Here is a 27,594-nt window from a genome sequence, read left to right as displayed (position 1 = left end):
TAATTAATTCAAGTTGCCGAAAATACCAAGGTTTTAAGAAGTTTTACGTATCCGGTCTTATCGAGTAGTTTTCCGACCGTAAGCTCGGACTGTTATCTGTAGGCGAATATTTCAGCTCGTAGAGTTGAGCTCTGTCGCTCGGGGCGAACCAGCTGAAATAAGAGAGTGCACGCCATGTTCGTAATCGGGCGATACTCTCTCTGTACAGACGGACAACAGACGATTTTCTCAGCCCGGCGTCGCACCTTCGAATGACCTGACAAAGCGTCTTTCGGCGAAATATCTTTTGGACTAGTCAACTGACGTCGTTAAGGGACTGGTCAGTTTCTTCGGCCTGGGGGGGGGGGGCGGTGGATTATTTTTTGCCGACGTCAAAAAGTGGCTGACCCCCCCTATTCCAAATTTTGAAAACAGGGTGACCCCCCCATTCCAAATTTTGAAAACAGGGTGACCCCCCCCCCGCACGCGACAACTGTAATATGTAATAATATAATACTGTAATATATATATATATATATATATATATATATATATATATAATATATATATATATATATATATATATATATATATATATATATATATGTAAATATATATGTTATATTTTACATACATTTATATTTTAAGTCATTCTGTGTTTTAATGAAATTGTTGGCATGTCAGTTGTAAGATAGGAATTTCAAAGTGTCAATCTTAAAGTTTGAATACAGTACATTTTGAATGAGCTGTGAATGTATTTCACACTTTCTATGCTTAACCAGATGTCCTGAACTGTTGTACAGAAATGGATGTCAATCATTAATATCAAACAGGAAAAAGCAGTAAATCAAAAACTTTGATGGGTGTTAAGACTTTCCAGCCATCCAATTAAATCTCCTGAGGAACCATAGAGAGGCATTTTAGCCAAATCTGATGTGTGCAGAGTCTGAGATGACATTTTCTTGTAACATTGATATTTGTGCATGTTGCTTTCTCATACTGAATTCTCATAGAGAGAACAGAAAAGTATCAGGAATTTGTCATGCTTTTCATATGAAATGCAGATTTCATAATAGTACACTTTCACTTAGCAAACATCAAGATATCTCTGGCATATATCTCTGATTTATTAAAGTATGGCGCCCGAAGGGCGCGGAGAAAAATATGAAACATCCTGATATCTCTGATATATATGTCTTGTATATTAAAGTAATGCACAGGAAGGGTGTGCTGAAAAATGTCTGATATATTAAAGTAATGCGCTTGAAGAGCACGCTGAAAAATATTGAACATACATATATTTCTGATATATGTATGCCTGATATGTTAAAGTTGGGCTTGCTGAAAAATATGTCTGATTATTAAAGTTACGCGCCCGAAGGGCGCGCCGAAAAATGCAACTGGATGAAATTTGTGGCTGACACGATGCATTTTAGGCAATGATGAGCCTGTGTCGAAATTCAAAAACACACTGACCCCCCCTATTGGGCATTTCAAAAACATGGTGACCCCCCCTATCACCAAAGTCAAAAACAGGGTGCCCCCCCATGAATCCACCGCCCCCCAGGCCGAAGAAACTGACGTCGTTAAGAGCGCGCGTTACTGTCTTCCAACTGTCAATCAATCGTATCTGGAGGGTCTCTTCATCATTCGATGAACCGCCGACGCAAATAATCAATGGAACAACAAATTCTGTACCAACCAGCAAAGTCAGCAAGCCAATCAAAACAGGAACAAAACAACAAAACTTTACCAAAAAGGAACAAATACAGAAACAAAAACGTGAAGAATCGATATCGATAAAGTAATGGCCTGACGGTCGCTATAGAATTAAAACTACAGATAGCTTTCACAACGATCACAATAAGAAATAGACCTTTATTCCAATCCTGCAGACGAGAATTTTACTTCTTGTCTCCCTCCATTTTACGGAAACAAACATTATTATATAAATTTGTATTGATGCAGAAAAAAAACAAAATTAGGATGGAATGTTGCTATAAAGTACATGTAATAGACAAAGACAAGCTGAACACGAACGGTTCATAGAAGTGCACAATCGCCATAGCAACTTGACCAGGATCGCAATCAGAAACGTATTCAAGCTCTAATTGGAGCAAACACGGCGCGTGCGCGCTTTGAACAGCAGTGTGACAAATGGACAAAGATAGTCTGGAGTTTCGCGACAAGTGAACGATTTCGTATTGTTAGAATTCATGGAACATCGTTTTTCTAAATTTAATTTAACAAATGTAACCATTGCGCAATTGTCCCCGAACAAGGAACTCTGTCTTGTTCCCTTTTTAATTTGGGCAAAAAAAAAAAAAATAAATAAATAAATAAATAAATAAATAAATAAATACAAATTAGGGTAGGTAGGTCCGAGCAGATGTTTTGTACTTTTCTTTTTGTCGTCTGAGACCCAAAAAATACTGTAAAATTTAGAGAATTTACTCGAAGTGTAATGTTGGCCATGTTTTTACGTCACATATTTTGGGCAAAGACCCTGCTAAAACACAATTCAAACTGTCTCAGTCATGTAATAAGCATCTCTCAACTGAGTCTATTTTGGATTCCTGAAATTTCAGCGAAAAGTAGACGATAGCATTACGTTTTTGGCTCGAGATTTTCGCGGGGAGCTGTTAACACATCATTGCCCATCAGGTCTGTCAGAGGTCTGTGTAACACATCCTGTGAATTATACTTCTCAAGAATATGTGTCAACCATTTGCATAAATCTGATTTCAAGATACGCGCTATTAACAGCTGGCTTTATTGCCTGTTGCCCTTGGAGCGCTATCTTATGGGGGAGACACGGAATACATTATGAACATTACGGAAAGCATTTTCGTCATATGCCCCATTTCTTGATGACGCAATCAATCCCATGATTATTTGAATTGCTTACTTCAAAGTTACTACTTGCATTCTTGGTTATTTAAGCAACTTTCTCGACCTGAACTACCAACATGTTTATTTCGTCTGATCTTACATTTAAAATTTAAAACGACATTAGTTGTACCTTTTGAAACATTTTCTTTTAGTTTTATTCTGTCTGTGAGGTAGAATGTCTTGGCCCACTACAAAAAAAAACCACAAAAAACTCCCAAAAACAAACAAAACAAAAAACCAAAACAAAACCAAAAAAAAAACGTGTTGAAATACCTAATATCAAACTCGTCCATACAACCTGCACGTTTCAACTGGCGGAGGTTAACGTTCATAGCAACTCCATATCAAGCAAGTCCTTAGTTAAATATATGACATTAAGATAACATACTTGGGCAAATTCTAACTTCAAACCAGTATTGTTTTCTATCTGAGAGAACGGCATCGCTTTTGAAACGATAGCATCAAAGAAAGGGTGTTTGTTTTCAAATTTGCACATTGTTTCGCGCCAAAAGTTGACAAATGTACACTCTCATAGTTAACATTTTCTTGCACTGGTTAACATCAGATAATCAGGTATAAGTTGAGCCTAACATCAAATCACTTTGAAGAAAAAAATACTGCAAAAGTAGAAATTCCCCCAGGGTCATTACAAATATGGAAATATTGAACGATAAGTTATTTTTGAAACATAGCTCGAATCGGTTTTTGTCATGACGTAATACTAAATCATAATGGCAGAATACGAAGCCCCTTAACATGCTTAGTCAACTCTGACAGAATGTAGGTTATTTATAGACACGCATACACGTTGTTTTGTCACTTTCGTGAAATCAAAGATACCATATATTTGAAATCGACAGTGCGTTATCGGCAAAAATAAAATCAAAAAAGCTTTGGAACGGTAAATTTTCAATCTAGCCACCGGCGAAGCGGTGCTCTATTTACAACGAGATCCTAACGTGATTCGAGTCAGCGAAAATCCGATTATACCAGTCAGTTCACTGCGTATTCATTTCGCTTCGTGCCATATTGTCTTTAGAGTTAGATCGATTGCACTTTTAAGGTTTAAACTTTTACATCGTGATCGGATGGGTCTACTTAGTCTCTGGAAAGTAGAGTTCTATATCAGCTAGTGCCTGGAAGATTTGAAAAAAAGCTTAATTGGCTTTTGATAGTTTGATTTTTTTGTGAGATGCTGCCATGTTAGTTTATGCAGTGGAAAGAAACGCACATTAGTATCATCAGATGCACAGAATGTGTGTGTAAATAATATAAGCCGACAAAAACGCCTGAAGATTTCCGTTAAATTTGATATGTCGCCTAGTGGTAGAATCACGTTCAATTTCCGGATAGCTCCGTTTCATCTAGAATCGCCACATTTTACTACACGGCGACTGAATTTCAAACTTGAGACATTGTCTGATCATCAGCTAGCGACATAGCGACATATATAATACACTTGAAACTTCAGGTAGTCGTGCTAATTGAGGGTGTTGATGTGTACTAATAATGTAGTATGCTTGTGTGTATGTCTTTATATATTTCTCAACGTATGTATGTCTTTATATATTTCTTAAAGTATGTATGTATGTATGTATGTATGTATGTATGTATGTATGTATGTATGTATGTATGTATGTATGTATGTATGTATGTATGTATGTATGTATGCGTAAAGTATGTACTATGTAGTGTGTATGTATGTGTGTGCGTGTGTGCATGCGTGCACGCATGCATGTATGTTTTTTATATATTACGCATGTATCTATGTATGTACTTGTGTAAGCATGTACGTGAGGCTGTATGTACGTGAGTGTGAATCTATGTATGTACGATTGTACATGCGAATGTGTATATAAGCTTATCTGCGTGTTTTGTGGATATAAGTATGCGCGCAAATGTATGTGTACACATGCAACGCTAGGTTAACAAGTAGACATAGATAGAGACACCGTTAACGTGATATGCGAAAGTGGGGACACACTCTGTCTCTTTCCAGAAGTGATAGCGCTTTAAGAACCAAAACACCGCGGCAATGTGGATACAAGCACCCGCTCTCCAGAAACTTCTCGCCTTACAAATAATTCCATACCTTCAAACAGAAACGTGTTGGAGAACAAACCTATGGACAGGTTTGTCAACATTATTATCGGGATTAAGTTTCCCGCGTAAATTATTATGAAACATCTTGCAGTTGTCACAATCCTTTTAATAGTTGACGCCTGGTTGCTATCATTGCATTAGGCTTGCCCATTAAAGAAGACCTTTCTCTCGACTTTAACTCTTATTAGAGTCGCTCCTAATGGCACTTCACGCGTTGTTTGCCCAATAGGCACGGAAAAGACACTTTGAAAGCATCGCCACCACGGAGAAAGACACCATTTCTAGAATTTCACGTTAATGATACTCGGTTTGAAATGTTTTCGGCGCTTGTTACCGAGATTGTATTTGTGTAGCGCCGTGAAAGGTGCGCCGGGAACGGCCACGCTGCACGTTTATGCCAGGGGGATGACGGCGACAATGCTTGATTCGACAATACATTAGCAAAATGGGACATCTATCATCGGAATTTCAAGAAAAATTCGTCAGGCGATTGAAAATCAGAGCATTGTGAGAGACACTGTGAATGCATCTGAAAGGTTTATTAAGTCCTATTCATATACCGATGGACGCGAATCTTTCCCGTTCTATCAGTTATGGATTCTGGGCGAATGGGAGATTCTACCGTTGAATATTTCTAAAGATGCGTGCATATTATAGAGACTTTACCTAAACTTTCTTCACATATGTTGAAATGGCTACCTAGCGGGCACGGTGGGGCGAGATGTGAACGAACTCTACATACATACATACATACATACATACATACATACATACATACATACATACATACATACATACATACATACATACATACATACATTATTTTTACAGACAGACAGACAGGCAGGCACACAGTGTATGTCAGGACAAGTGAGGGATGGTGAAGGCGACATCGGGGGGAGGGCATGGCTTGTTAAGGTATGGGGTGGGTAAATGTTAATACGCAATTACCGGTAACCACTTGGTGAATGTGTATACCGTTTCTTATTTGACTTCAAAAATTATGCCGAAATGCTGAGGTTCAACTTGTTGACGCAGCCGCAATGTTTGTAATGTTAAATGTTATCGCTGACAGTTGAAGTTAAGTCCAGACTAGCATTCGTTTTTCAACAGCAAAGTTGTATATTGTATACAACACATTTTCTGTCATCGGGAGCATAAGTTGTGGTGAGATTAAATTCGCGGCGTTTCAGCGCGAAAATTTTAGTGACCGTACATTCAGATAGTTTCCCAGGCCATTGGAAATATAGTCACGGACAGCAAATCATGGCTATCCTCTGCTAATCGTCTGTGTTGGTGCAGCTTTTAGCTTTTCGCGGTTGGCTGTGTTCATAGTTCAGAGCATTGCAACCGTGGGTCGCCTGGAGCTGCGCCATCCCAAGACTGTAGAGGGCGATATATTTAGAAAAGGGCGGGACCAGAAAAATGGTAAATGTGCATGTCCCAAGTTGTCGTGTGGGCGCGTCGTGTCAATGAGTAAAACGGTGACTACCGTGTGACTCGTTGCCGTGACTAATGTTGAGTTTCAGAAGGTGCATAACCTCAAGTGACTCATTTTTTCGTTGTATATTTTAAATCATAGGCCAATATATGCGTACTTGGATGAAAGTTTACGACAAATGTGACGTCAACACTAAGTCAAAGAGAAGTTGGAAGCTCGCTTGCACGACTTTCAGGTCCACGGTGATCTTTATCTCCCGATTGACTTTATCCTGAAGGCAAAGCGTGGTCGTTCGGTGTGTGGGTTGCAAGTTATGACCGTCTAGGAATACAAGGGGAAAAGTTTAGAAATAATTTGTACTTTTGAGTTAGAACCGTCCATTGTAGCGGAAAACGTATTTTTGTCGAGGATAGCAGAAATTAAACAGCTTGCTACAAATGGTTAGCTGTTAAATACATCATAGTTCTGGCTTACACTTATTCTACGAAACTGTTGTCTTGTCCTATGCTGTTAGTTCTTGTTGCGTTTTTAAGTATAAGAAATGCAAAATTTCCGTCAAATATAAAACACCTTCGGCAAGAATTAGATTGCCTGGTCACTGCCTTAGGTCTACGTCAATTATGACACTGCAAGATCGTAAATAGTCTTCCGGTTTAACTTTTGTTACCGAAGGCAAGGATTAATTTTTATATCATTCATCGACCCAAGGAAAACTACGACAAGCAAGCCTCCATGTTCTATTTATTTTGATGTCAAGAATAGTTGTCGATCACGAACGTTGTGAGGAAATTCTGGGACAACGTCCTATATTACTTCTTTTTACGAAAATCGTGTGCAACCTGCAACTTTGTTGTTGGAGTTAGACAATGGGGATGCCTTTCGGTGTCTATTCTACTTAGAAATACCTGGAGTGAAACAGTCACCAATCAGAAGAAAAGGCTTCCATTTAACCTCTGACCTGCGCGTGTCTGGAGCGTTTTATCGTCGTCCATGATATGAAATAATGCGCGCAAATTGACATCGTCTGCGTGCGATGACTTGTGGAACGCATTTCCCTTTGTTCGATACCATTACTCATCTCTGAAACGAGAACTCTGTGATTTCATCTGATAAAGTTAATATCTGGTCGATTTGATGTCCCAATTACTTGCCAAAACTCACGTCCTGAGAGCAAATCGTGACCGTTGAACGGACATCTTTTTACTTCCAGACGAATGACGTTTCCCCGCACGACACGACAAAAATGGTAATTTGATCGAAGACAACAGTAAACGTCCGTGGAAAAGTTGTTTTCCCTTCGTTAAGATTTCACGGTCTACATTTTAGAGTTCAAATTTCTAGTTGCGGGGAGACGGAGTAAAAGTCATCTGACAACTAAAGGCGACACAGAACATCGGTTAGTTGAGCCGTTTCCGGCTTTTCCCTAAATTAGCGATCGCAAGGCCAACCTGTTTATCGGACCCTGTATCTGGCGGTGTCAGCGAAATCCGCGGGAGAAATTTGATGTGGATATGTCCGCATCCAAAGCTTTTACCTCATTTACACTAATGGATCCAGCAATTAGCGCTGCCGAGAGAAGCCGCGAATCAAAATTACCGGCCGAATTGACCGTAATGTTTTACTACCTGCGAACGATGACACGATACGGTATCACCGCAATTGCGGTTCTCTGTCATTTTGTGGAATGTAAACAAACTGGAACAAGTTTATTGGTACACTTGAACTGTTTACTTCTCCTAAACGCCTTACTTTATTTGGATGAATTAATTTCAGATTCTTTTCGAGAATATTTATTCTTCAAGAAACAGTTAAAGGATTTCTTTCTCTGATTAAAAGCGACTATGTGCAGGTATGTTATCAACGGGGACACATTCAGATACACCACGGGCGTAAAGTATAACGTCTATCTTTGAAATATCGAATCGTTGTCATTTGCTGCTAGAATTAGTTATCCACTGACTTATTCCCTTCTCCTTTACAGGCTGTCACTGCCAAGATGGCGGCCAAGGGACATCCTGCCCATGGGCACAATCTGTCAACAAACTTTGCTATACCCGCGTACAATAGGACATTTTTGAGACATAGTGGTTCTTCAGGCACAAGCAGACAATATCATGTTCAAAACAAATGCATTGTTACAGAGGGTATGATTCTTGACAAAGTGCAACCTCATTGCGAAATTTCATTACCCTAGGGATGCCAAAGAAAGAGCCGCCATTTTGTTGTACAGTTTATTGATTTAGGGGAGTTAAAGCACAAACATTTCCAACGTGAAGGAACGAGCCTGAGAATGTGAAAATATGTGAAACTATCCCTATTAATGGAAAGTTTGTTAACAATTTCGCGTAATATGGAAGACTTTTACAAAGTCTTTGCGCAAACCACGTAAATCATGAAAAAAACCTAAACTTTCACTGAGAAATATCGACGATAAGATGAGGAACCGTGACAGTGCTTTCATATTTAAGATTGTAAACTGTCAAAGAAAGGGGCAATATTGGTCTATGAAGGGGCACAATGGCCACGTGATTTCCGACGAATTTTCAATTGATCAATGAATAATTTGAAATTTTGACCAAAAGATGGGATTCTCTGAACAAACACGATTCACACTGCCTGGATTTGATTGTTAACTGACGGGCTATGTGCGGAGATAACAACATACAAAACCCTTGGTAATTGGGACCATAGTGAAATGACGATGAGTGCGCAAATAATAGGATGGCCAGCAGTGAACAAGGGCTTTCAGATGAAATGAAAACATCATTATCAAACAGTTTTGACTCAAGAGAAACCATTCTTTTTTGTTCTCGTTAAGAACATTTTCTGTGATTAATTTGCCGACGATGCTGACATGTACGCGGGCGCGTTAAACTAGCCTAGAAGCTCCAAATTGCCCTAATCAGAAGCCACTCGTCCCGGTCTGCCATTATTCGCAACCAGACCGTGTTTTGTAAATCCACGGTTTACCGTCGACATTCACAATCGCTCTTTGATTATTAAAGCATTTGATTGCGAATTCACTCTCGACCTTTCATGGCTGGTGAGAAGTGAAAGCGATTTCGTGCAGTCACTGATTCCACCGTCCCCTGTATGAAACCGCATCAGGTCATCCGAAACTCCCAAAACGACTTTTTCGCATTAACCGTTGGCTGACTTAACACATAGAGCGACAGGAAGCCATGAAGAGGGTCATATCGTTTGTTAGAACACGATTGGTGGAATCGGGTCACATGTTCATTTTTATTTTTCTTGCCAATTCATTCACCCAATACCATGATGTACTCGAGAGAAATCAATTTCTGTTCATACTATGTAGATCGAAACCTCTCATGCAAGCAATACGATTTTCAATATTTCAACGAGAATCACGCATAAGTACCTCAAACAACATACGCATTTCATCTACCCTAAATTTTGACATGCGCAGATCATGCTCGCTCACGATGTTGCAAAAACACACAGCGAGGAAACTTGTGATTTTTTTGTCCATTTTTTTTATGATGCTGTTTCTTGAGCGAAAAGTTGAAATAAATGCTGCCGAGTGCATCATCAGGGTGCAAATTCTCAACGTTGAATCAGACCGGGGGTATCCCGCCGAGACGGTCTGACCCCGCCACCGCCGACGAGACCGACAAATATTCAATCAACTGCGATTACTGAACAAATTTCAACTCTGAATGGAATAATCATTCACAAGATTCCCACAGAGACATCTCGAGCGTATGCTTCTAATGTGTCAAAAAACCTGGAGGAGTGCGGAGTAAAGGTCATGAGGTCAAAAGGTCATAACCATGCCGACCATCTTTTATACGAGTCTACAGGTAGGAAGGCCGGTGATTTATGAGCTCAAATTGTCACAGTAGCATATCTTAAGTGGATTTCATTTCCCGGAGTATTTAAACACTTAACGGAGCATTAAGATAAATTCTCCTAACGGGGTAGTAGGAATAACTTCTAATTCAACCTGCCGAACTAAAATACCAGCGAAATTAGATTAAGTATGCTCTCGTCTTCCTTGCCATCTGTAGAACGACGCAACCAAGCGTTTGAACTGAAGAACATTGCATAAAACGGTTTCAGATATTTGAGTCACGCTTAGGTCGTTTTTCATTTAAAGAGTCCCGTGTCATTTTTTATATAAAAAAGAATTATATTCCTCAGGATGAATCATACTAATTGAATATTCTTTAAACCTTGGAGACTCTGAGGAAGCTTAGATTTATGCCAGTGTTTGTGATGGAATGTGGTGTTCGGTGTAGCGAATTCCTTCATACGTCGGTGAAACGAGGAAAGGGTCTTGTTTGAAATAATGGAATGGAGCGGGACGTTGACGTTTTTTGAAACTAAAAGATGATCGTGCACGTCACAAGAAAATGCGACCAAGTCGATGTTTTAGTTATTGAATAAAATGGTGGGCGGACATGCTGGTATGTGGAGAACGATTGAGAGATTTGACAGATTTGGGGCTCTGATCTATCACGTGATTGATCGATCGACCGCCATGGACACAGACCGATGTATTGCGTGACCAACGGCTGACCAGTAGGTGTAACTTTTGATGAGTTTTTCACTATTTTTGTTAAAAATGTCAACCATAATTTCTTGTTTTAGGCCCTACTCCCTAGAGCATATTGGGATACACAGTATTCAGGTTGTCAACTCAACCTGTCCATGTGTAAACTGCATCGTTATTGTTGACAAGTGAACTCTAGTCCGGACGAAAACTCAAATGTAAACAAATACAGCGCAGTTTACTCATATATACGCTTTTTTGACAAACTCAATTGTTTGTGTTGCAACACCCTTTGCGGAATTGAAAAAAAACTTGCGATTGATATACAAAACAAAACATAGTAAAAAGTCATCAAAACTTATAACGACTCCTTAAAGGTAGTATACGCTCTGAAAGAGAAAGACTTAAACTTTTGCTCAAACTTTCCTCAAGGAATCTTCCAATCATTCTCTTTCAAAATCAAGAATAAAAGTCGGGGGTCACCGTGCAAATTTTGGTACTAGAGAAACAAATAACCCAAGATTTACCGATATTTGACGTTCAAAGTGGTCGCCAACAGGTGTTAACTCCAAAAATTAAATTTTCGATTTTTGAAAAACTGAGATGGTGAAAAGTTTTCCTACACCAAGAGCTTGAAAATGAACCCCCTCAAGTGGTAGATCAGAAAAGAATAGTAAAAGTTAAAGTCTGAATATCTCTCCCTGAGGCGCATTCTAGCTTAAGGTAGAACGCACCTCGGGGACAGACATTCGGACTCTCAAACTTTTACAGATCTCTTCTGATATACCACATGTGGGGGTTCATTTTAAAGCTCTTGGTGAAAGAAAACTTTTCACCAGCTTAGTTTTTTGAAGTTCGAAAAATTTTACTTTTCGTCATAGAGTTAACACAGGGATGGCGGCCATTTTGAATTTCTAATACTGGTAAATCTTGGGTTATTTGTTTCTCTAGTACCAAAATATGCACGGTGACCCCCTATTTTTATTCTTGATTTAGAAAGAGAATGATTGAAAGATTCCTTGAGGAAATTTAGAGCAAAAGTTTAAGTCTTTCACTTTCGAGGTGCATATTACCTTAAATGTCTGTTTGCTGTCCACTTATTGGTGGACCGTGCAAGCGTTGCATGGCCACTGCAATTCATCTGGGAAAGTGACGGGTAGGTCATTTTAGAGTCGAAATTGATCGACTGACGAGTTTATGTAGCAACTAAGCTAGGAAATCAACTATCTCGTCATCAGATATAGGTGCGGAACCGTTTGACCTGGGCAATAGACAGAACACCGATATATTATCAAGATCGATTGGACACGGTGACTATATCATGAACGCATCAGTTCACTCTATATTAAAGATAAAGATCCTGAACTTGACTGATGTCGATGGAGTTCATCAATTATTTAACATAGCATGAAAAACTTTCACTTTAGAGTCAAACTTTGGACACTACATTAAAGATCCTGCTATGATTGATTTTGTAATCATTTGATATCAGGCTATCACTGATCTGTAACAGATTCATCATCAATGATCGAAATCTGATCGGGTCGTGTTTATCGATCAGCTGGTAGATATGGCAAGGAAACAGTTCACTACAAATACTTCTGACATGAATGAACCTTTTCCATAATCTGCTGGAGCATTTCAAAAATAGTCAGGCTGAAGGACGTATTCAGTATTTCAGTCATGAATAAGAGTGTGTGCCTGTCTATCTGTCTGTCTGTCTGCCTTCCTGTTAGTCTGCCTTCCTGTCTGTCTGTCTGTCTGTCTGTCTGTCTGTCTGTCTGTCTGTCTGTCTGTCTGTCTGTCTGTCTGTCTGTCTCTCTCTCTCTCTCTCTCTCTCTCTCTCTCTCTCTCTCTCTCTCTCTCTCTCTCTCTCTCTCTCTCTCTCTCTCTCTCTCTCTCGCCAAGCTAATACCTTACTTGTGCTGTATGGTGGTCGTTACAAAAATGCACATGTGTACCACGTGTACCAGGCGGAGCCCAATGACGAAACTATCAAAGATTAATGCCTCAGGGTATTTCCGTCCAATGTGGTATTTTCTCAGAGAGAGAGAGAGAGAGAGAGAGAGAGAGAGAGAGAGAGAGAGAGAGAGAGAGAGAGAGGAGAGAGAGAGAGAGAGAGAGAGAGAGAGAGAGAGAGAGAGAGAGGGGGGGAGCACAGTCATAGCCAGAGACAGACAGACACAGACAGAATGAGATAGAGAGAGACTCATAGAGAGGGAAATACATGGAGAGAAGCAGAGATAGACAGGTAGGGAAATTCAAGAAAAGAGAATTATTCAGGCCTGCTCTGTGATATATCCCATACTGTGATAACCGTCACAGACCGGCAAACAAGATAGTATGTCATCCTTGGAAATAATTTAAGTCTTTGAACACAGTAGTACATCGGTATGTGTCACAATTACAGGTCGCATTCGTATGCAATGGCTCAACTGATCCATGACGAATTAACCAGGAAGAATTGCCACCACCTCATGTCGATTTCAGAAGGGTGAAATCAACCACACGAGGTTTTATGAAAGAAATAAATCAAAAAAGCAATTTCGAGCACGCGTATTAACACCTGTAAATTAAGAGCAAGATGAAATAGCGTGGCGATAAGGATCACCGAGTGCCATCCGATAACTTATTAATCTTTAGGTTTTTAGATCATGTCACCCGATTGTTTTGAGATCATGTCAGGCGATTGTTTGCCACTCAAATGCAATTTCCCGAAGTGTTTTCCGATGTTCCGATGACGCGTTAAAGTATATTTTACGGCGTTTTAATATTGCAAACTGTCAGACCTAATGACATCATTTCCAAAAGTTCAGAGGTCAGTGATAAGGGGAAAATTGAACTCGTTCAAATTTGGCACCTAGGCTTCCATCGCAAGGCGTCAAAGACACGTGCTTCTTGTAAGGGACAGTGGGATCCATGTCCACGATCTGGGTGGGAAAAGATATTTAGCTGCTCAACGGTTACCTACGGATAGTTTACTTGCAACATTGTATTTTCTATAGTGTACGCAACACACTGTTTACCTCTTAAATATGACATGTTGAATACGTGATTGAGCTTCCTAATTCATTTCACAATACAACCGACTATTTATTAACTTTGCGCTGCTGATTTAGCCAGTTATCATTTTATCGCCATATTTCAACTAGCAAATGTTTCTTTCAATAAATTGTTTTCTATAGATCAAGTCTGGGCCTTTCACTTATTTCACAGAATTTTGGCAACATTCATCAATATCATAACATGTATTACTTGACGTAATGCAATATATATATATATATATATATATATATATATATATATATATATATATATATATATATATATATATATATATGTCTGTGTATACATCAGTCCTGCCCTGTTCTGTCCTCTATTAGCATGCATGTATCACTTACATTTACACCTGTATCTCTTCGTTTTACCAAAAGCAAAAGTGGACGTGTACAAACGTGAGCATATTTCTCATAATCATTAATCATTGCATCTGCCATTGAATTATCATTATCGAAAGGCCCAGGTCTCGCGTTGAATGGGTTGAGTAATGGGCGTCACTTCCTTAGGATGACCTCGCTCAAGTTCATACTGCACAAAGTGGCAAATTTCGCATCAGCAGTGCGCGTTAGAAATTAGGTGCCAAGGTTACAGTATGCAAATCATTTCATATTTATAAGGAGCAGGTCGACCTGGAGCGTTGGCAATCGCAGGCCGATACTTACGTTTCCTTTCTCTCTAGCTCGCCAGTTGTACTCCAAATATTATTGGTAAATGAGTTCGTTCATACTCAGACATGAAATTGTGCTTGTACTTCTACGGTCGGCATCTTAAGAATTTCTCTGTCTATGGGCTACATTTTATCTCGGAGATAATACGATGATGAAATCTTACTACTCGGATGGCAGAAGAAACCGTAAGATGTACGCATCTAGTCCCTATTTCTGCATCGTATTTCATGTCATGCACGCACGCGCGCGAGAGTACCGGCCGAAGGAAACTGAAAAGCGGTGTGCGTATTTAATTATACTTCGCTAAGAGCGTCGATCTGATTCATTCTGACATATTTTCATTTTTTATATAAATTAGAGAGTACATGTCGACTCAAACAGCATTTGTAATCCAGGAGGGAGACCGATTGCTGATAAGGTCAAGAGGCCGCCAAGCATCACACTACCTATCATATTCGTTATAATATGCGTGTTTGTAGAAGTTTTCTGTTGACTTACACGAAAATCAGAGGAAGGCTTTGAATCATCGTGCACTGGAAGGTACTGAATCCATGATGTGTAACCTCGCGATTGGATGATTTCACATGTCATAAATTTCACATATGAGATTATTCCGTATCGCGGCTAGGTGACCGCAACTTCACATTTTCTGAAACGATTTTACAAATACATAAAAAACAGAAACCCATATCGTCAATTTTGAGTTCATTCATCCCATGATCACAATAATAATGTGGTCTGCAAGTTCAGGATAAAAAAAGAAATTGAGTGTAGATAAAATGTCCGTCATCATTAAGGAAAGATTTTCCCGCGCCAATTTGCATACATATCGACGAGTGTGCGTGTAGATGGAAACCAGGCGCTAAACGGTTGATAGCTGAACGCATCTATAAAGACGGCGGTCCATTTGCCACGGGAATATTATCGAAGCAAAGTAGCAGAACCTCGTATTGGTCTACAGACAATACTAAGCATCGTAAACCGTCCGCAAACATATTGCCCGACAAACCCACGGAATATCAGTTGTTCAAAGTTATTTCAAAATAACTGCTTGAAATTGCGGAGCCAATTCTCGACAGACGCTTAAAATATTTTAAGAGAGCGCCGAGAAACAGTAAAATGAATTGCAATGGCCTCGCTGCAGCGCTGGGTTTCTAAATACGATCGTATGGATTTTTTTGCTGTACCGCTTTGATTTAACTGCGCGAGTAGCGTTCATATTCGTAGGATCATCACGGACCGCTATTGTTTTTCGTTTAGAGGCAATTAAGTCGAGGGCTTTTCAGTGTTCTTGTGGACTTTGCGAAAGGGATTATTCAATCTCCGACTTTGACAAGGCACAAAAATCGCTGAAACAATATGAGCGTGGAGGAATTTGACGCGCAAGATGTGGAGATTGGTAATCCCAGGGGAAGAAGGAACATCCACTTCGACGGTATTGAAACTGATTAAGTGAGTAAAAATTACTCGAGTGGAGAATTAAGTTTCCAGATATAATCAGTTTTCGCTTGTATGTTCAGTAAAAGGCTTTTTCAGGACTCGTAGGGGGGCTACAGATACTTTGAGTCGACCCCTTAGACGTAAAGCCGCCGATGAGCCGCCCGACTTCTCCTACTCTCTCCCAGCCGTGGTTTAATAAGCAGAGTGGATGCCATCATTTCGCAATGAAATGCAGATATCTACCTTTGTTTTATGCGCGTGAATCACATCGTCGGCTCTGAAACAAATGTACTGTCTCCCCGACATGTAATTGAAAATTATTGGGAACGGTCTTGAGGACGCTTCAGAACGTGACGCGAGGGAGGAATTATGTGCATGGCAAGAACGCTTGTGGAAAATTGCTGCATTCCAAGCAGGAAATATTAGTTCGCACGCCATTTACTTCTAATAAAGTATCATCGTACGGTTTCTTTCTGCGAAGCTCTGAAATTTCAATAAAGTCCTTCGGTATTAATAGCTTGAGAAACGCCGGGTCTTGGTATTAAATTACATTTTCCTTGTAAGTTTCGATCAGCAATGTGGATGATTCACCTTGGTGCTGTAATATGGCTGTGCAAGAAAGGGGGTTGTTATACGGCTTCGGGTTTGCAAGAAGCTCTGCGGGGCCAATGTCTCACCTGTGCTGTCTAGGCCCCCTGGCATTCACGCTCTGTTCGCTGACAAATCTGCGATGATTGATGGTTTTGCTAAACTAAAGAGACATCGGAGTACCATCGAACCTTCTCTGAAATGGGTGATACTGCTCATTTTGTCGCGCTTTGACCCCGTCTTAAGGAGCCCATTCCCACAACACACCGTTTAGACGAACACGTACCGTGAACCACTCCCTGTTGCAATGCAAATTTCTCTGTTCATTGAATAATTTTCAGTTCTGGCGAGAACGCAACATTTTCGCCTTGTCCTGTGGAAATCACGCCTAATTTGCACGTTTAAGACAGTACACGCCTCCCTCAAACTGAAAAGACTTAAACGTTTGCTTCTCAACGTTCCTCGCGGAAATTTTAAGCCATTTTCTTCCAAAATCAAGAATAAAAATCAGGGGTTAACGTGCAAATTTTGGTACTGGAGAAACAAATTATCCAACATTTGTCGACCCTTGAAAGTTAAAATGGCCACCATCCCTGCGTTAATTGCATGGAGAAACGTCACTTATTTCAGCGAAAACTTCATCCACTCGCTGAAATTCAAAATAAGCCAACACCATCGGTAGACCGGAAAAGTAATTAAAAAAATTTAAGAATCCAAATTTCTGCCCCTGAATTCTGCCTTTAATCCCTCCTTATCTGAAAATTCGTATTTTTTGGAGATTCGAGAAAGAAAGTAAAACACACGAAAAAGGTGGACAGGTAATATGCATAGAAATTCTAATTGTTACAGGTGATTTGTAAAAGATCCGTCACATCACTATCAAAACGACACAAGCTGTCGATAATTAATTGATGATACTTGTAGGTCACTGACCCCGACGTGCCGATGTTGCCGTGACCTGCGAGCCCTAGACCTGAAGGAACCATTAATTGTAGCTGGGCTGTGAGTAAGGCTTCCCATCGACTGGTACTGTGCTATTTCATTTTTTTTATAAAAGCCTCCATCAAGGCTTCTCGTATTCAAGGATACTTTCTCGTTGCATACGAGTATTCGCGAGGACGCGCCTCGGGGACAGATATTCGGACTCTCAAACTTTTTCAATTCTTTTCTGATCTACCACTTGTGGGGGTTCATTTTAAAGCTCTTGGTGTGAGAAAACTTTTCGCGGGCTTACTTTTTCGAAAATCGAAAATTTTATGTTTTGTCCATAGAGTTAACACAGGGGTGGCGGCCATTTTGAATTTCAAATATCTGTAAATCTTGAGTAATTTGTTTGTCTAGTTCTAAAATTTGCACGATAACCCCAGATTTTTACTCTTGATTTGGAAAGAGAATGATTGAAATATTAATACTCTTTTAGGAAAGTTTGAGCAAGAGTTTAAGTCTTTCACTTTCGAAGCGCATACTTCCTTAAGTACACTACAGGAAGGGCATATTTATAAATTGCTTGAGAGAATATTAAAAAAGGATAAAGATTAAGAAAAGATCAGAAAATCGTTTCCATTTTCTGTGCACGACTAGAAACGATATTGGCAATATTTCTTGACGCCATAACAGATTCACGATGACTTTCGCCGACACATTTCACACCTGATTAAACTTTTTAGTGAATCGCAGACAGTGTTTTAGTCCACTATACGTAAAACAACCTTGATTCACATTAAATATCCAATTTTCCTTCTCCAATAATAAATAAATAAAAAAAGCCCCAGACCCTTACAATTCAGTGAAAGCGTAAATCGTCTGAGAGCGTCCGTTTGAATGTTAAATGTTAAATTTGCATATAATTTTTTTCATCAAGAACTTAGAAATCCAATATCTTTTTCATCAATTCTTCTTTATGAACAGAAATTATTTTGGGTCTACAACAGCATCTGCTCTATACAATGGAGCCAAGCGTGCAACAGGTTAAGCGCCGATGCCCCAAGGAAGGAAAATGAGTTCTATAATTCAGGAATATTCGATTTTTATATAACTATAAAAGACATCCTGCATAAATACATCATACTATCGATCAGCTGTATTCAACTGGACGAGACGCATCCTGTCAATGAGTACATGTCGTGCGCTGAATAAGTGCATTTGCATGTATGACTTTGAAAGAAATAATAACTGACGACAAAAGGCGCGATAGAAGCAGACGGTTTGTTCTGTAACGAAGAAATGCACTACGGTTCTCAAGGCAAAGATAAGTGATGCTAGATATTTCGAAAGAAGTGAGCAAGTAGCTGTACACAAGATGGAAATGAGTTCTTTGTTGTCTGTAGACAGATGAGCAGAATTCGTATCGTAGTTTGTTGTTTTAGACAGAAAAGTAAACAGATAGATGTGTTAGCGATGCAGTGTGTATTGTGTTAAGAAGTTAGGTAAGTATTTAAGTTTTGATAGTTAGTTAGGTAACCAGGCTAGCGGATATGCATGGGTAAGTAGGCAGGCAAATAGTTAGGCAGACATGTATTAAAGGCGACACAGCCAGTGAGCGTTTGTTATAAAGTATTTGGAACAGTAACAGAAGCTGGCCAAACTTTTTGCAAAATGCAAATAGACAGCTAGAAGGTACTACTAAAATATAGTAAACACATATAGACAGGCAGGCAGTTTGGCAGATAGGCAGCTGGTAGACAAATAGATAAACTGACTTGCAAATTTATTGATGTGTATGTAAAGTTATAGAGAGACGGGTTGATTTGTTTTGTGGCCAGGAATGTTTGATCCATCAGAAAGCTAGGTAAGTTACAAAAGGTAACTGAAAACAGCGAATAAAACAATGGCTAGATTTATTTATCTTTTTTTAATAAGAAGAAGATTCATATGACTCATTTAAAAGAAAATGGAAATTTGAGAGGCAACACCCGTTCCTTAATAAACGCAATAGGATTGCGGACTACTGTTTCAAATTATCGTTTATTCATGATCAGAGTTTTTTACTAGTAAATTGAGTTCTGAGTTCAAGAATCAAGCTTCGGCAGTCGCCCTTGCTTCATGTTACGTTACCGAGATTATATATGAAGACGCAAACTGGTGATAAATTATTCAGTTTTACGCCAGTTTCAATTTCATGTTGGTTTATTTCAGGTCAGGTCACGCAATTCCATCTAATATGCATAATCATTTGCCCGGGGGTACGATGACCTGGAACATACTCTTAATGCGATCATCAATTAAGTACATTGTTTTGTGAATTATTAATATCAAATGCGTCATTTTCAATTTGCGAGATACTGAGATTATTTTACCGTAAAAAATATGTCGCATAAAATAGAACTCTAAAGACACAAGTCATCTTTAGAACTATAAATTCGGCTTGGGTTATAATTACGTTCTTCGAGCATTTATTGAAAATTCCAGTGCTACGCTATTCTTGATACAATTTTAGAAGAATCTTTTCGTGCAGAGTGGCAAAATTATAAAAAATCTGACCAACAAGGTCACATTGCACAGTTAATCGACAAAGACCAGGCAAAGTTTCAAAAAAGGAATATTTTGACCAAAGGTTTGAGCTTGAAATCGCACACCGTGACCCGGGCAACCAGAGTTTGTTCGGAGGGGTTAAATCATAAACTAGACGAGTGCTAACAATATACTTTGCTCGAGAAATAATTCCGAAATTAGCCTTAGGCGTGTGTTTGCAATGACGACGGAGCACTCCTAATATATGTATGCTAATAAAATATTTAAGCATCCAATATGTTCAGATTTATACACGTCTTTGGGTTTAATTTACGTGACGTTGTAAAAAATTCGCTGTTTAAGGAGAAAACCTACAACGCGTGCTCGCAGTCGAATTCGAAGAATTAAGTCACAGACACGACCGTTTTACCATCAATTCGCAGTAACCACTCTGAAGGTTACAATATTCACGCTATTAGCATTGATAGCCGCACTATTTCTGTCAAATGTCGTAGAGACACAGGTACTTTGTAATAAACGGTGCCCGCCAACATGGCAGAGATAGTAGGCCAATTCACACAGCTCAAGCGTTGATACTTACGTTAACACAAATTAACTGCCTGGAAGAATTGGCTGCCTCAGTAATGAGTCCAAGTTCAACGAACTCATTTAAACTTCATAATCGAGTAATTCATGGAAATCCCGCGCTGGTAAATAGAATCAACTCGAACCGATACGCGTATTTATGCAAAACATCGCGCGCTCGTATTATTTCGCAGCTGCGAAGACTCGGCACGCCCGCAATCTGTCAAGTTAACAATCACCGTAATCGTGTTTCATGTTGATTTTATTAACAAGGCACTAATGATGTATTGTGCACGGAACCCTGAAAGCGATGTGATCCATTTCAAGACGACTCGGGTGTTCATTTCATTCGCGGTGATCGAACGCTGACAAGAGACACGATAACAGTCACAGCTCCGCGTGTACAATGTAAACATTGATGGATGAAGCGATTTCCGTAAACGACATTGGGATTTGATTCAGCGGCAGTGTTGCCTGATCAATAAAGCTCACTACGGGCATATCTTTGACTTAAACCATGTAACCAATTTTGTAGTAGAGGCAAGGTTATATTAAACTCGAAATTTTAAATTAAATGAAGATCTGAGTGTAACTGTAGCCGCCAATAGATGACGTCATGCCCATGGCTGTAATTGGCCAATTCGATATAATGTAAATATCGCTACGAGAACGATGTTCACAACACACTGCATTCAAATCTTTGGAATAGAAGATTTTCAAACCTTAGTGGGTAACTTAAATGCCGTTGTAACGAAAGATATACAAATATCCACTGTCGATGCAAAAGAATTTGCCAAGTGTACGCCAAATATTAATTAAGCGATGCATAGTTCAGAAATCAGGATGTGCATTGGAGATATCATAATTTTTCTTTTTACATATCGATAAAATTACACGGCAATCATCCAGTTCGGTTTTGAATAAACAATCCGGATGAAAGGTATTCTGAGTATGCTTAACGGCCATTTTACCAGACTTCTCACCAATGTATTCTTCTGAATGAAAGTGATTAGACAACAGACGATCTACAACTCGTCACTGAAGTGTTTGATTCAAAATCGCATATCTGACAAAACTCATCTGTGAAGGGTCTTTCTAAGTTAAGATTACTCACTTTCGGGACTGGAAGGAGGAAGGGGGGGGGGTGACGGGGATTTTACATTTGTGTCAGCAGCACACCATAATCCAAGGAAATTACTGATACTATAGCGAACTCGAAAATCACACGCTCAGGAATTCTCCGACCAATTAGGAACAATGTATGTGAAAATCCTTTAATTCTGCCTATACCCGGGGATACGCTAAATTCCGTGTTCTTTTGAGGTGGAGGAAGCGCGAAGCATTTATGTGACGAAGTTTCGAGTTCTGGCATTTCAGTGAAGCTCATTTACTTTGCTAGGGCGGAAATTGCCAGATTTCAATATTGTGTAGTGAGATATAATGTGCTCGTCGTGACAGTCCTGCCCAGTCGTCTTACGCGTTGATATCAACTTTGTAATGCTGTACAATAGGTATACAAATACTCTGTATTTCGCCGTCGAGGTGTCTGCTGCATGCACGAACCACATGTCATTGCCAGCGAATCCAGCAGCAGGGCTTTCAAAACTGGATGAATGGAGCTTAGCCTCCAACCATCGACCGCTTTCAACGGTTTCCGAAGTGTTTCTCTTTATTAACATAAACTGTGAATGAGTACATGGAAACTGAAAAGATTGCTGGGTGCAAAGGGGACGGAACACATTTTTCAGTCAAAAATGAGTCTTTTTTATAATTTTAGTTACTAAATACATAATTTGAGAGCATTAACAATATATGATATGCGTAGAAGCCTATGATACAATATCAGTGTAAAAATCCATTGTGGTTCCTAAAGTTCCGCGTTTTTTATCCTTTATACCTCTTGTCCTCAACATATTTATGTCTCTCTTTAACTGTATGCTTCATCGATTTAAAGTGTGGCACATATTATAGATTGATTAAAAATGAACAAATGTATTCCTAGCCATTTGATCCAATTGATTTACTGACGTCTCATCTTTCAAGGACCAAACAAGCTTTTGGTAAGCTCACTTGCAAATTTATAGTGAAATTTTAGCCTGCATCAAATGAACGTACATTGTCTATTGCTAGGATCAAACACATGCAAAAAACACCCCATCGAATCTTTCGCTCGCTCTAGTCTTCAGACCAATAAAGTCTACGAAAATCTGTTTGAAACTTACATCGCAAATCAAGAAAAACCATAGTCAGCATTGATTGCAGCATTGATTGCAGTAAAAAGGTACATTGAGGTCAAATATGTTGTCCCAGTTGAACTTTGATGTAAAAGATGTCTTTCAAATAACGATGTTCCATTCAACTAAGATTATCTGAACGATTATAATATGCATGTTTGATTATCAAACGAACCTTAACAATTATGCAACTTTTGCTGTGATAATTATCAAAACGGGAGCACCTTTGTCTCGCTCAGTTGAAAAGGGCGATACGTCAATTCTTCAGATCAAGGTGAATGTCGCGCTAAATAGGTCGTACTTACACGACCAGAATCCCATTCAGTGCGACTTTCACACAGCCAAATCTGACAAGGCTTGGCTGAGCGCCATCTTGAGACGAACAATCAAGGAGGAAAACTTGTAAGATTTACAAAAGTGTCTGTCAAATGACCAGTTCACTGCGAAGTCTTAGCATTGTACTTGTAAGCCACCAAAACTTGAAATTTTGAAAGGCGATAAGATCGGTATTTGGAAGATTATTGTCATGTCTTTGAAAGACCAATCCAAGTTTGCCATTTAAAGAAATAAATCACTTTAATTCAGAAATTTTTGAGAGGAAATGGAAGTTTGATTTTTCCTGTGCGTGCAGACGGAAAATTTGTTTTTGTCCATCATAAAGAATAAAGTTTGCTCAAGCCAAACTTGAATAGATTTCACGTTTTATCATATCGTCTGAGACTGTTTGTCGTCTGCTGCTCTGTCTATTGGCTCACGTGAATTCGATTGTTGAACAAAATTGACTCTGAAATTTTAGACCTTCCACGAAAAAATGAATGTTTAATCGGAAAAAATTAGTCGACTCGTGGTGTCCTGTGGGTGGCGTTGAGTTACTTCGCATGCACGGTTTCGAGTTTCAAGAAAACCTATAATATATGGGGAATCAATTGCCCTTTGACCCCTATCACCGCTTTGGATAGAAATGTGAATGGAGGCTCTTATTTCAATTTCTTCATGAATACCTGTGCGTCTAGGGCTCTTTCGTTGCATTTAGAAATGACAGCTAACTTAAAATGACACGTTACACTAAATCACTGTTGACCGACCAAACAGACGAGTTCCTGTATACGCATCCAATTCAGATCAAATATCAGAATAAAATAGTCGAATAAAAAGTTTAAGTTCAACTGAAAGAAGTCACGGTGGAAAACTACAACCTATTCTTAACTCGCTGTTCTTCAACCCCGCTGCATTATTTTTTTCAGAAACGAGACGCACTGTTGAAAAAACCTATATTTTCAAACGCCCGCCGATTAAATACTTTCACACTATCTCACGTGACAAACGCGGCTCTGAAGAAGGAAAGGCAGAAGCATTGAAACTGACAGGTAATCAAATTAATTGCACTAATTAATTTAAAAAGACGTGTTGTGATGATTTTTATCAGATTCGTCGGTGATACGAAGGGCATCGTTCTCGGCGAGGCGTGAGGGTGTAAAAAGTGAAATGTGCTCGCGAGGATTTCAAACGCACTATGCGCGCAATCAATCGCCATATCTAAATAGAATATCGTCCACGGCTTCGTCGATGACTCATAATTCAGTTAAGAGTTGTATTGTTTTACAATGCCCAAAAGATAGGATTAATATTTCATCGTGTTATCATGATCACTGCATCTTACATGCAACGCTGGCTTGCTGAGTGCTTTCACTTCATTTAAATGAATACAACTACTGCAGCCGTGCCTGGGGAACCGAGCTGCATGTGCCCCGCCCTTCAGTGTGCGCACACTCGCTGGCTCGCCGCGCACTCCAGCGTGACACGCTCTTTGCAGAAAGGTTGATGAAATCTTCGAAAGTCTGACTTAAGGGCTCCTTGAACTAGCCAATCGTGCCGACCTCTGTCTACTTCAAGAGATTCGCGCTTTTCTAAAAAAGAGAGCACATACCAATTTGGTGCATCACTGAATTTGTGTAGTTCTAACGAAATCGTGCATTCTATAACAACAATGCGAGAAGTGTGGTGTGAATGGGATTTGAGTCCGTTACAAATTAATCTTAAAACAATATGTTCACTTTTTCGTTTGAGAAGAAGCTACAGTGGCAAGTGTTGCGTTGTTTCACCAAAAAAATATAAACACGGATGTTCGTGACTGGTATCGGGTGTGTTTCTATGCCAACAGGTTTGAGCGTAAGGGTCATCTGATAAACGACTATAGATAATTGTATAGAATTTTGACGTCTTTGCGATGAGCTGTAATCATTTGACTTAATTCGCTATGTATTTAACAATATAAATGGCGTCACAATGCGCTTTTTTCTCTCTCGCATTGTTGGCGTCACGATCGAGGGCAGGCAACCAGAAAGTGCAAACAAGGGACGCGAAGGGCCACGTTTTCAACCGTGAAATCGCGAGAGTTGTACTATCCGACTGAAGACATCATCTCCCACGTGGATGCAAATAAAAAAAACGATCAATCGCTGACGAGAAAAAAGAAGGAAAAACAAACCTAACGGGGGGAAATCATTTTACAGTACAACTATGGGGTTAACTTTTCAATCGAACTTCCAGCCACTTCAAGTTTAAAGTGTGCATTATCGGCTTGGATTTCATTGCTTTCCCGATCAAGGGCCCACTTCCTTGATATTAAAATGTTATCGACTTATTCGTCGACTGCTAAATATCGATGCGATATTTTACAGAGAATGGATAAAAGCGCCCGGGGAGAAACAGATGTTTTTCTCATCGTCTTAAGAGCTGAAAAAACAGACCTGAATTTTTCGGTATCGCGCCTCGTATAGTATGTAAGAGACCGTGCGTTTGTTTCAACAAACGAGCGCAGATAGAATTCACGCTTTTAAGAATTAGCGGCTCAGTTTTTTTAATACACGCGTTCGCAAGATGTCTTGAATCGATAAATTCCATTAATGGAGTCTAACCACCTTTACACATTTCACTTAAAATTTGGAGTGAAAACCTACCTTCCTTCTTGTGGCGGGAAACTTGATAATTAACAACGTTACCAGCGCGGTGCTCTTTCTGTAACACTCCACAAATATTCGCTGCAAGAACTCCAAATTGGCGGAAACGAGAGAAATTGTTGACTACCAGTATAGCGAGGTGTGTATCTTGCCGCACTGCGAGCTGAAGTGACCCAAAATTTACCTGGATTACACTGCGCATGCGTCAAGTTTGAACTTTCGTTGTCTTATCATTTTCGGTCCAAACACTTTCCTTGAGCGAGGAAAGCATGTCGCGGTTGCTTGATTAAAATGGTGTGATGCATGAAATACGGTACGGGTCTCGCCGCATGCTCTGTGCGAAGGGTACCAGGGTACAGCATCTAATTGCGAGATAGAAAGAATAGCTGCCAGTTCTATCCACAATTACCAAATATCCGTCAAGGAACGCACTGTAAGCTCATCGCTCGCATTTTAGGCGAAGAACGTTGCAAAACATCAGTGACAGGTCAAAACCGCCACACGAAGCATCTTTTCTATAGAGTGTTCACCAGAGCTGCTTTTAAGGCGGCGGAATGGAGTTCACTTCCAAGGAGCCATTTTCCAGTCATCGACCCCGCTCGAACGCTAACAATCGTCACAATTTGGGCCTAACAAGTATTGGGAAGTGGTCGCTGAAATATTTAGGAAGCGGACAATGGGCAACCGATTACGTCTCGTTGAACGTCTAATGGAGGCAAAATTTAATCAACTTCTGATCACTAAATATTACGCACCCTCTGTTCATTTCCCGTTCACTGTCAATGAGCGACTTCTTGTCAGATTTCGTCTCCGGCGTTATCAATTTCTCGTATCGCAGTTCGTAATTTTCATACAGTTTTTCAAATACGGATCAGTCCCGGTGGGTCGGCGAACACATGTACGATCCGCCGAAGATGAACGATCCCAGAGCGACCTAAATTATATTTTCTTATCCTCTCATTTCATGCTGTAATTACGGAGCGTTCGTTAGAGCAATTTGATTGGACTAATTATCATATTTATTATTGCTGACATCTGATATGCGACACATCGAGGTTTTTGTGTCGAATCGACTCGCGTGACGTCATTTTAGCCCCGGGATTAATATCCATAACGGCTGTAAGTCTCCTCGGATCAAACTCAGGGATTGTAAATTTGCCTTTGAAAAACTTACAGCTTTGCTGTGTATTTTAGTACCGCAGTATAAAGAAAGGCATGCGGTGAAGTGTGTGTATGTGGCTTTTTCGTCACAAACTGTTCAACCAAGAAAGTGACCCCCCCCTGACCGACAAATATAAAAACAAAGTGACAGGGAGGAAACAGACATGAGTTTGCACGCCTGTCAGTCTTCCAAAAGCATTGTGTTGATGTCACGATAAAGGTTAAGAAAAGTGTAATGAAAACAGCGAGATATACGCTGTTGGGTTTTGCACGTTATTGCCGACAATTCAATTGTCAGATTAAGAACGGAATTGCGTTTATCTGGGCCGCTTTGCATTGGGCTGTGGTGGGGTATGGGAGTTCACGCAATCCGCCGGTTAAATGCGGCCTTCGTGAGGGGCAGTGAGTACATCTGATTAGTGAAAGTACGCCTGAAATTCGAGCCATAGGTTCTCATAAAGAAAAGCGATAGATATTCATAGCTTTATAATACAGGTGTTAGGAGCGAATCCGCTGG

At 39.8% G+C, this 27,594-nt stretch overlaps 1 protein-coding gene across 1 annotated transcript in view; it reads right to left on the bottom strand.

The window, feature by feature from the left end:
- Positions 1 to 26,086, bottom strand: part of LOC139123024 (netrin receptor UNC5C-like) — a 199,722-nt gene extending 173,636 nt beyond the window's left edge. Inside the window, exon 1 of the mRNA XM_070688968.1 lies at positions 25,917 to 26,086. The gene's annotated coding sequence lies outside the window, so the exon portion shown is untranslated. The remainder of the gene's footprint in view (positions 1 to 25,916) is intronic.
- Between the last annotated feature and the right edge of the window lie 1,508 nt (positions 26,087 to 27,594).

The sequence above is a fragment of the Ptychodera flava genome, chromosome 22 (assembly GCF_041260155.1).
Source record: "Ptychodera flava strain L36383 chromosome 22, AS_Pfla_20210202, whole genome shotgun sequence".
NCBI lineage: Eukaryota > Metazoa > Hemichordata > Enteropneusta > Ptychoderidae > Ptychodera > Ptychodera flava.
The sequence above is the reverse complement of the archived record's forward strand: the minus strand, read 5'-3'. Positions and strand labels throughout refer to the sequence as shown.